We start from the raw sequence: 9,164 nt of genomic DNA, 5'->3' as shown, positions 1-9,164 counted from the left end.
GCAGCAGACACATCTCTACAACAACTGTTAAGAGGAGACTTTGTGCAGCAGGCCTTCATGGTAAAATAGCTGCTAGGAAACCACTGCTAAGGACAGGTAACAAGCAGAAGAGACTTGTTTGGGCTAAAGAACACAAGGAATGGACATTAGACCAGTGGAAATCTGCTTTGGTCTGATGAGTCCAAATATGAGATCTTTGGTTCCAACCACCGTGTCTTTGTGCGCCGCAGAAAAGGTGAACGGATGGACTCTACATGCCTGGTTCCCACCGTGAAGCATGGAGGAGGAGGTGTGATGGTGTGGGGGTGCTTTGCTGGTGACACTGTTGGGGATTTATTCAAAATTGAAGACATACTGAACCAGCATGGCTACCACAGCATTTTGCAGCGGCATGCTATTCCATCCGGTTTGCGTTTAGTTGGGCCATCATTTATTTTTCAACAGGACAATGACCCCAAACACAACTCCAGGCTGTGTAAGGACTATTTGACCAAGGAGAGTAATGGGGTGCTACGCCAGATGACCTGGCCTCCACCGTCGCCAGACCTGAGCCTGATCGAGATGGTTTGGGGTGAGCTGGACCGCAGAGTGAAGGCAAAAGGGCCAACAAGTGCTAAGCATCTCTGGGAACTCCTTCAAGACTGTTTCCGGTGATTACCTCTTGAAGCTCATCAAGAGAATGCCAAGAGTGTGCAAAGCAGTAATCAAAGCAAAAGGTGGCTACTTTGAAGAACCTAGAATATAAGACATATTTTCAGTTGTTTCACACTTGTTTGTTAATTATATAATTCCACATGTGTTAATTCATAGTTTTGATGCCTTCAGAGTGAATCTACAATTTTCATAGTCATGAAAATAAAGAAAACTTTTTGAATGAGAAGGTGTCCAAACTTTTGGTCTGTACTGTGTATGTATGGGTGTATATGTATGTGTATATATATATATATATATATATACACACCGTATATACGCTATTCTTTTAAATGTACTGGTACTTTAAACAGCACGTTTTTAATTTACAGCTGATAGTTCTTAAATTGCTATTTAAAGAGGACCTCTATCATAGTAATTGCCATTAACCCCTTTCCGACATCTGGCGTAAATTTACACCAATGGCGGACTCCCACCCTTTGATGTGGGCTCCAGCGATGAGTTGACTTGTGCCCGGAACAGCCGCGATCTACCCATGGCTATTAACTCGTTAAATGCCACTGTCAAACTCTTGCATTTAACATGCACTTCCGGCAATCGTGCTGGAATTCCGCCCATCGGAGACCCCCGACACGTGATTGCAGGTCGATGGGTTGGCATGACAACCAAAGGTCTCCTGGAGACCTCTATGATTGTCACTCCCAGATTGCTATGAGTGCAGCCCGGTGGTTGGCGCTCATATCAAGTGAGGTCTGATCATCGCCTGTATGTAGCAGAGCCGATCGGGTTATGGCAGCTTCTAGTCTCCCATGGAGACTATTGAAACATGACAAAAGTAAAAAAAAATGTTTTTAATAATATAAAAAAAATAAAAATTCAAATTATCCCCCTATCCCCTTATTCAAAATAAAACAATAATAAAAAAAATTAAACATACACATATTCGGTATTGCCGCGTTTAGAATCTCCCAGTCTATCAGTAAAAAAAAGAACCTGATCTTTAAATGGCGTGGCGAGAAAAAAAAGTCAAAACGCTGGAATTGTTTTTTTTTTTTTTGTAGCCGCAACATTACATTAAGGCTATGTGCCCACGTAGCGATTTTTAAGCGTTTTTGCCGTGATTTTCGGCGCGAAAACGCTTAAAAATCGTGTACAGAACGCCCCCCATGCATTCCTATGGCATTCCGCACATGCTGTGCTAATGCTGCGCTTTTATCCGCGGCGGAATCGCATCGCGGAAAAAATCGCATCATGCTCATTCTTTTGTGCGGAATCGCAAAGAATTGCCGCGATTCCGCACCCATAGGAATGCATGAGAATCGCTTACTTCCCGCATGTGGCTATGCCCACCATGCGGGAAGTTAAGCGTCTCATGTGCGGTTGGTACCCACGGTGTGGAGGAGAGGAGACTGTCCTCCAGGCCCTGGGCACCATACCCCTGTAAAAAAAAGAATAAAAAATCGGGGTATATTTACCTTCCGATGTCCCGTGCTGCCATCCCGGCCTAAGCGTTCCCAGTAATGCCTTGCGGCAAGGCCCTGTAATGACGTAGTCTCGCGTGACTCTAGCGGTCTCGCGAGATCGCTATAGCAACGCGAGACTACGTTATCACAGGTCTCGCAAGGCATTACTGGGAACGCTGAGGCCCGGGAATGCAGCGCGGGACGCCGGAAGGTAAATATACCCCGATTTTTTTTATTTTTTTTTAGCATTTTAACATCCTATCTTTTACTATTGATGCCGCATAGGCGGCCTCAACAGTAAAAACCTGGTCACACTTGTCAAACACTATGTTTGACGAGTGTGACCAACCTGTCAATCACTTTCCAAGCGATGCTTCAAATCGCTTGGAAAGTGCTTGAATATCGCACGCGAAAATCGCGGCAAAATCGCGATCATAATCGCGGTGAAATCGCGCGGAAAAAAACGCGCGATTTCTGGGAAGGAGTCCGGTTTTTAGTGAGCGTTTTAAAACGCTACGTGGGCCCACAGCCTAAAATACAATAATGGGCGATCAAAAGAACGTATCTGCACAAAAGTGGTATCATTTAAAACGTCAGGTCATTGCGCAAAAAATAAGCCCTCACCCAACCCGAGATCACGAAAAATTGAGACGCTATGGGTATCAGAAATTTTTTTTTAACAAAGTTAGGAATTTTTTTTCACCACTTAGATAAAAAAATAAGCTAGACATGTTTGGTGTCTATGAACTCGTAATGACCTGGAGAATCATAATGGCTGGTCAGTTTTAGCATTTAGTGAACCTAGTGAAAAAGCAAAACAAAAAAGTGTGGGATTGCACTTTTTTTTTGCAATTTCGCCGCAGTTGGAATTTTTTTCCCGTTTTCGCATATACGACATGGTAAAACCAATTATATAATTCAAAAGTACAACTCGTCCCGCAAAAAATAGGCCCTCACATGGCCATATTGACTGAAAAATAAAGTTATGGCTCTGGGAAGAAGGGGAACAAAAAATGAAAATGCAAAACCAACAATACCTCTGGTCATTAAGGGGTTAAAAAATTCTGGTGCGCCTTTTCTTTGAATGCTGCTGGGTGTAAAGGGGGTTTTACACTAAGCGATATCGCTAGCAATATCGCTAAAACGTCACTGGTTTTGTGACGTTATAGCGATATTGCTAGCGATATCGCTATGTGTGATACTTACCAACGACCGGCTCCCCCGCTGTCCATCGCTGATCTCGCGAGAATGTCCGGCTCCATTTCTCGTCGGGCGCTTCCTGCTGAGACCTCCTGCTGTGACGACGAGCAACGCTGGACGCGGGCGGGAGGACGCAGGATCGCTGTGTGTGAATGGTAAGTATCGTGCGCTGCGTCGCTGCTGCATCGCTGTGAGATCTTTCTGTATGAAAGCTCACTAGCGATCATTTAGCGATGCACCAGCGATCCTGACCGGGTCGGATCGCTGGTTGGATCGCTGGTGCATCGCTAAATGTAAAAGGGCCTTTACCATTCCATCTGAGCATACATCTACAGTTTGATACTGCCTAATCTGTGTCGACAATTTTTTCATACATTTCCAGGAGGAATTATTAAGGAAAGACTAGGTATAGCTCTAAAAAAAGAGTTCAAGAACTTTTATTGAATCAGAAATAAAATATATATTTAATAAAAGAAACAGAGCATAGAATCCTTTTTTTAAATAACATTTTACATGTTGATAAACGGTACGGTGCAAAAGTTTTCGGCAGATGTGGAAAATATGCTGCAAAATAAGAATGCTTTCAAGCATAGAAGTGTTAATTACTTATTTGTATCAATTAACAAAATGCAAAATGAGTAAACAAAAGAGAATTACAGACTAATATTTGGCATAAAGCATTTTGCCATAAAAACAGCATCAATTCTTCTAGGTGCTTTTGCACAAAGTCAGGAATTTTGTAGGATTATAGTCAGATGTATGACTAATTATACCAAACAGGCTGTTATGATCATCATATTCATATGTAGGTTAAAACAGTTGTTAACTGAAAAAGAAACAGCTGTGTAGGAGGCTTAAACCTGGGTGAGGTAAAGCCAAACTCTGCTACAAAGGTGAGGTTGTGGATGACCATTTCATATCATAGGTCATACACCATGGCAAGACACAAGGTACTGCTTCTCTTCAAGATCTCTCCCAGGCAAAGATTTCAAAGCAGATTGAAACTACAATCTCTTGAAGAAGCATCAACAAATGGTCACTACTGAAGACCATAGGTGCAGTAGTCATCCAAGGAAACATTGCAGCAGATAAGATACATGCTTACTAATGATGGGCGAGTGTGCTCGTTACTCGAGTTTTCCGAGAATGTTTGGGTGTTCTCCAGGTATCTTAGGCGTGCTTGTAAATTATGTCTGAGTCCCCGCAACTGCATGATTTGCGGCTGCTAATCAGCCTGAATAAATGTGGGGATTCCCTAACAAACAGGCAATACCTGCATGTATTCAGGCTGTCTAGCAGCCGCAAATCATGCAGCAGTGGGGACTTAGGCGTGCTCGTAAATTATGTCTAAGATACTCAGAGAACACCCGAACATGCTCGGAAAACTCGAGTAACGAGCACACTCGCTCATCAATAATGCTTCCCTTCAATAATGAATGATGCCTAGTAGTGCCATCAGCCACCAGTGGGACCCCGCGATTCACCTACTCTTTTGTCAAGTCTGGTTAGAAGCGATCTTAATGGCAATTGTTGCCGAAAAGCCATACATTCAATATGGAAACAAGGCCAAGCAACTCAACTATGCAAAAAAAAAAAAGAAAACTGGGTTGCAAAATATGGCAGCAGGGGCTCTGAACTGATGAGTCAAAATGTGAAATATTTAGCTGTAACAGGAGGCAGTTTGTTCCCTGAAGTGCTGGAGCTAGTGGTACAATAGTGTGTGTCTGCAGGCAACAGTGAAGCATGGTGGAGGTCTCTTAAAAGTTTGCTCCTACATTTCCACAAATGGAGGTGATTTGGTTAGGATTAATGATGTCCTCAATGCTGATAAATACAGGCAGACAGTTATCCTTCATGCAAAACCATTAAGGAGGCCTATGATTGGCTCCAATTTATTTTCAGCCGGACAATGACCCCAAACATTCAGCCAATGTTATGAAGAACAATTTTCAGTGTTAATAACACGGAGATCTGACATTGTTGATATGGCCTCCACAGAGCCTTGATCTTCAGCATCATTGAGTCTGTATGTCATTACATGAAGAGACATAAGGATTTGCAGACATCTACTTCCACAGAAAATTTGTGGTTCTCTAAGATGTTTGGAACACCTCCAATGCTGAGTTCCTTCAAAAACTGTGTGTAAGTGTATCTAGAAGAATTGATACTAATTTGAAGGCAAAAGGGCAGAGGTGGATATCATACCAAATAGAAATCGACTTAGATTTCTCTTCTGTTACCTGCTATTTTATATTTGAACGTCCATGACAGTACCACCTGAGAGAGGGGATCCGCCCTTCAGGAACAACCTACAGATACATAAGGGCTGCACCTCTCCCACGCATCAGTTGGTTTCCTGTTCCTGGAGGACGGGATTCCCTACAGATCGTGCCATTATGGACGTCAGGAATTCCCAGGCCGGCTGTCCGACTCGGGTAGCGAGGGGGTCTCCTACCTCGGTCAGTGCGGGGTCCCTGGAAGTGCCACGGTGGGTCCGGGTAGGTCTCCACAGCAGTGTACGGAGAAGGTGGGAACGGGGTCCGGAGGATGCCCGTCTCCTGAGCCAGCAGCGGTAGGTGAGTATCCCCCCTGCCCCTGGGTCCGTCCGGATCTTCTCCTTTGCGCTGTCGTCCTCTGTCCAGGCCACTTTGCTGCGCCGGCCGGTGTGACGTGATGGGCGAGGGAGGGAGGGGGCACGCCAGGTCGTGCGCTGCTCCGCTGTCGGCCTGCGCGTCCCCGCGCGTTGCTGAAAGCTGAGACCAGAAATGGGGCCGGAAGTGACGCGGAGGAGGGGGCGGGGCCGGAAGTCGGGTGCCGGCCGGCTTCTCCCTCCCTGTGCGCCGCAGGGCCGCGGCGGTAGGGATGTCGGTGTGGCGGCTGGGACAGTGGGGGGGCGGGGCGCGGATCCGTGAGGGGTCCCGTTTGGGGGAGGTGAGGCACGTAACCCCTGGCACACCTCTGCTAAACCCGGATGTCCGGGGTGAGCTATAAAGGAGCACAGAAACGCTCCAGGGCTGCATTTGGCCCATTGCAGCAATGGATGAGCCAGAGGCTCCAGTCACTCAGCAGGAGCATTCCTTAGAGAGGTCCACCCAGGCTCCCAGCTGAAAAATTGAGGACAGATCGCGCAGCCCAGCCGCAAGAGTTCCTCCAGACTGAAGGATTCAACTTGCTCCCCCCGTGATCTGGTACCTATTCCTACTGCCTGGGTAAGAGATCTTCGTGAATGTACCCTGATGCAGTGTTCCCCTTATATTTTGTCTTCTAGGGGAAGAAGTGCTCTGGTAAGATGAAAAGCAGGGAGTGTGCCCTTTGCAGTGGTCCCTTGCCAGAAGCCTACCCTAAAAAATTGTGTCAGCCGTGCGTGCGACAGACGGTAAAAAAAAAAAACGGGGCCGCGTTAAGTTACATAGCCCCTTACGCCTCCTACAGGTGGCAGAAGAAACCCCTGACTTCACCACAAGCCTCAGGGAAATCATTAGGACCGAGGTGAAGGATTCCCTAAAATCCCAATCCCAGGGCGAATTTTCTAAAAAGAATACAGCTGCAAAAGTCTCAGAGTCAGACTCCTCAGCTGCCCCGGGGAGAGGCGGATATTCCTCAGAACCCTCGACTTCCTCTTCGGCATCATCTTCAGAGGAAGACTCCAACCGCTTTTGCTTTGCACTTGATCAAATGGACCGACTGGTCAAATCCGTAAGGTCCACCATGGGGGTAGCTGAAGCTAAACCAGATCTGTCAGCTCAGGATCTAATGTTCGGGGGCCTAGACCTGAAAAAACGTAGGTCCTTTCCATTAAATGGCAAGGTTAAAAACCTAGTAAATAGAGAATGGAAGAAACCAGAAAAAAGGGGCTCCCTACCACTGGCCTTTAAGAGGAGATACCCTTTCGAGGACCCCTTGGTGAATAGATGGGACAAGGCTCCGAAGCTTGACGCAGCTGTAGCTAAAGCTTCCAAAAAATCCTCCATCCCCTTTGATGACATGACCTCATTAAAGGATCCACTGGATAAGAAAACGGACTCCTTTTTAAAAGTAACATGGGAAATGTCAGCTTGCGCTCTGAGACCAGCTGTTGTGGCTACCTACACAGCCAGATCCATGATGGTCTGGCTGGATCAGCTTGAGTCCCAGCTAGAGGACGGTGCCTCTAGAGAGTCCATTCTGAAATCCTTACCAATGATTCAGAATGCTGCAGCTTTTCTAGCCGATGCTTCGGCAGACTTTGCAAGGATGGTGGCCAGAGCTGCAGGTCTATCAAATGCCACAAGAAGGGCTCTATGGTTAAAATGTTGGCCTGGAGACATCCAGGCAAAATCTCGTCTCTGCTCCATCCCGTGCGAGGGGGAATATTTATTCGGGCCAGTTCTAGACGAGCTGTTGGAAAAAGCGGGAGATTATAAAAGGAAATTTCCTTCTCTGCCGACCCCTTCGTACAGACGTCCCTTCACCAGAAAGCGTTATCCTTGTAGAAGGTCGTCCAAAGATCGTAGCAGATGGGAGGACAAAAGGAGAGGTACAGGTTTTATGTTTGGAGGAGGGGGGCGCCAGGAGGGAGTGTCCCGGGAGGCCAAGAAACCGGCCCAATGACTAGCTGCGGTAGGGGATAGACTATCTGCCTTCTACCCGGCCTGGTCCCTAATTTCCAGTAGCAACTGGATCTTGGAAATAATAGCCACTGGCCTTTGATTAGAATTTTCCTGTATCCCTCAAAACAGGTCTAGGATCACTCTCTCAGGTCGTCTCCACCAGAGCAGGCTGCACTGGAAACAGAAATTCAGGACCTGTGTAACAAAAAGGTTCTGACACCAGTGCCAGAGGCGGAAAGGTGCAGAGGTTTTTACTTCCCTCTGTTTCTGGTCCATAAACCAGACAGGTCCTTTAGGACTATAATTAAACTGAAAGCCCTCAATAAATTTCTCGTAACTCACCCGTTTAAAATGGAAACTCCACAATAAAATTGCTGTTTAAAAATTGCTTAATTGTGGTGTTAGATTTAAGAGACGCCTACTACCATATACCCATTCACGCAGCTCATCAGCGTTTCCTGAGGGTGGCAGTTCACTTAGATGGGTCAGTCCAGCACTTCCAATATGGTGCCCTTCCCTTCGGTATTGCAGTCGCCCCCCGGGTTTTTACCAAGGTTATCGCAGAAGTTATGGCCCATCTGCGTGAATCAGATATTCTAGTAGTCCCCTACCTGGATGACTTCCTCATTATAGGCAAGACAGCGGATCATTGTCTGAAGCAATTACACGAAGCAATTTCTGCCCTTGAGCGGCTAGGGTGGCTGCTAAGCATCAAAAAATCTTATCTGCAGCCCAGGAGAGTCCAGCAATTCTTGAGCCTAATCCTAGATTCCCAGATTCAGGAATGCCGTCTGCCTCCCGAAAAATTAGTTCACCTACAACAATAGGTCTTGAACGCCTCCAATCACCCCATCATGTCTCTCAGGAAGACCATGTCTTTGTTGGGCTCTCTCTCATCCTGCATCCCCATGGTCCAGTGGGCCCAGTTCCATACAAGGAAACCGCAGGGCGAGGTTTTAATGTATCGGAAAATCCTTGGGGGTTACCTAGAGGGCCAGCTGACTTTGTCACGATACAATATAGAATCCCTCAATTGGTGGCTAGATGAAAATAATCTATCTAGGGGGGTTCCATGGGAATATATTACCCGTATAGTCACCACAGACGCAAGTCCCTCCGTTGGGGGGCGCATATGGGGGAGATTTTAGTCCAGGGCCTATGGGAGCATCATCAGGTAGAAATGTCCTCTAACCTGAAAGCGTTAACAGCAGTGGAGCAGGCGGCTAAAGGGCTCCTTGTGTATCTACAGGGTCAACACGTA

The sequence above is a fragment of the Dendrobates tinctorius genome, unplaced genomic scaffold (genome assembly GCF_039654945.1).
Source record: "Dendrobates tinctorius isolate UK_male_01 unplaced genomic scaffold, ASM3965494v1 ptg000030l, whole genome shotgun sequence".
NCBI lineage: Eukaryota > Metazoa > Chordata > Amphibia > Anura > Dendrobatidae > Dendrobates > Dendrobates tinctorius.
This window is presented reverse-complemented; position numbering follows the sequence as displayed.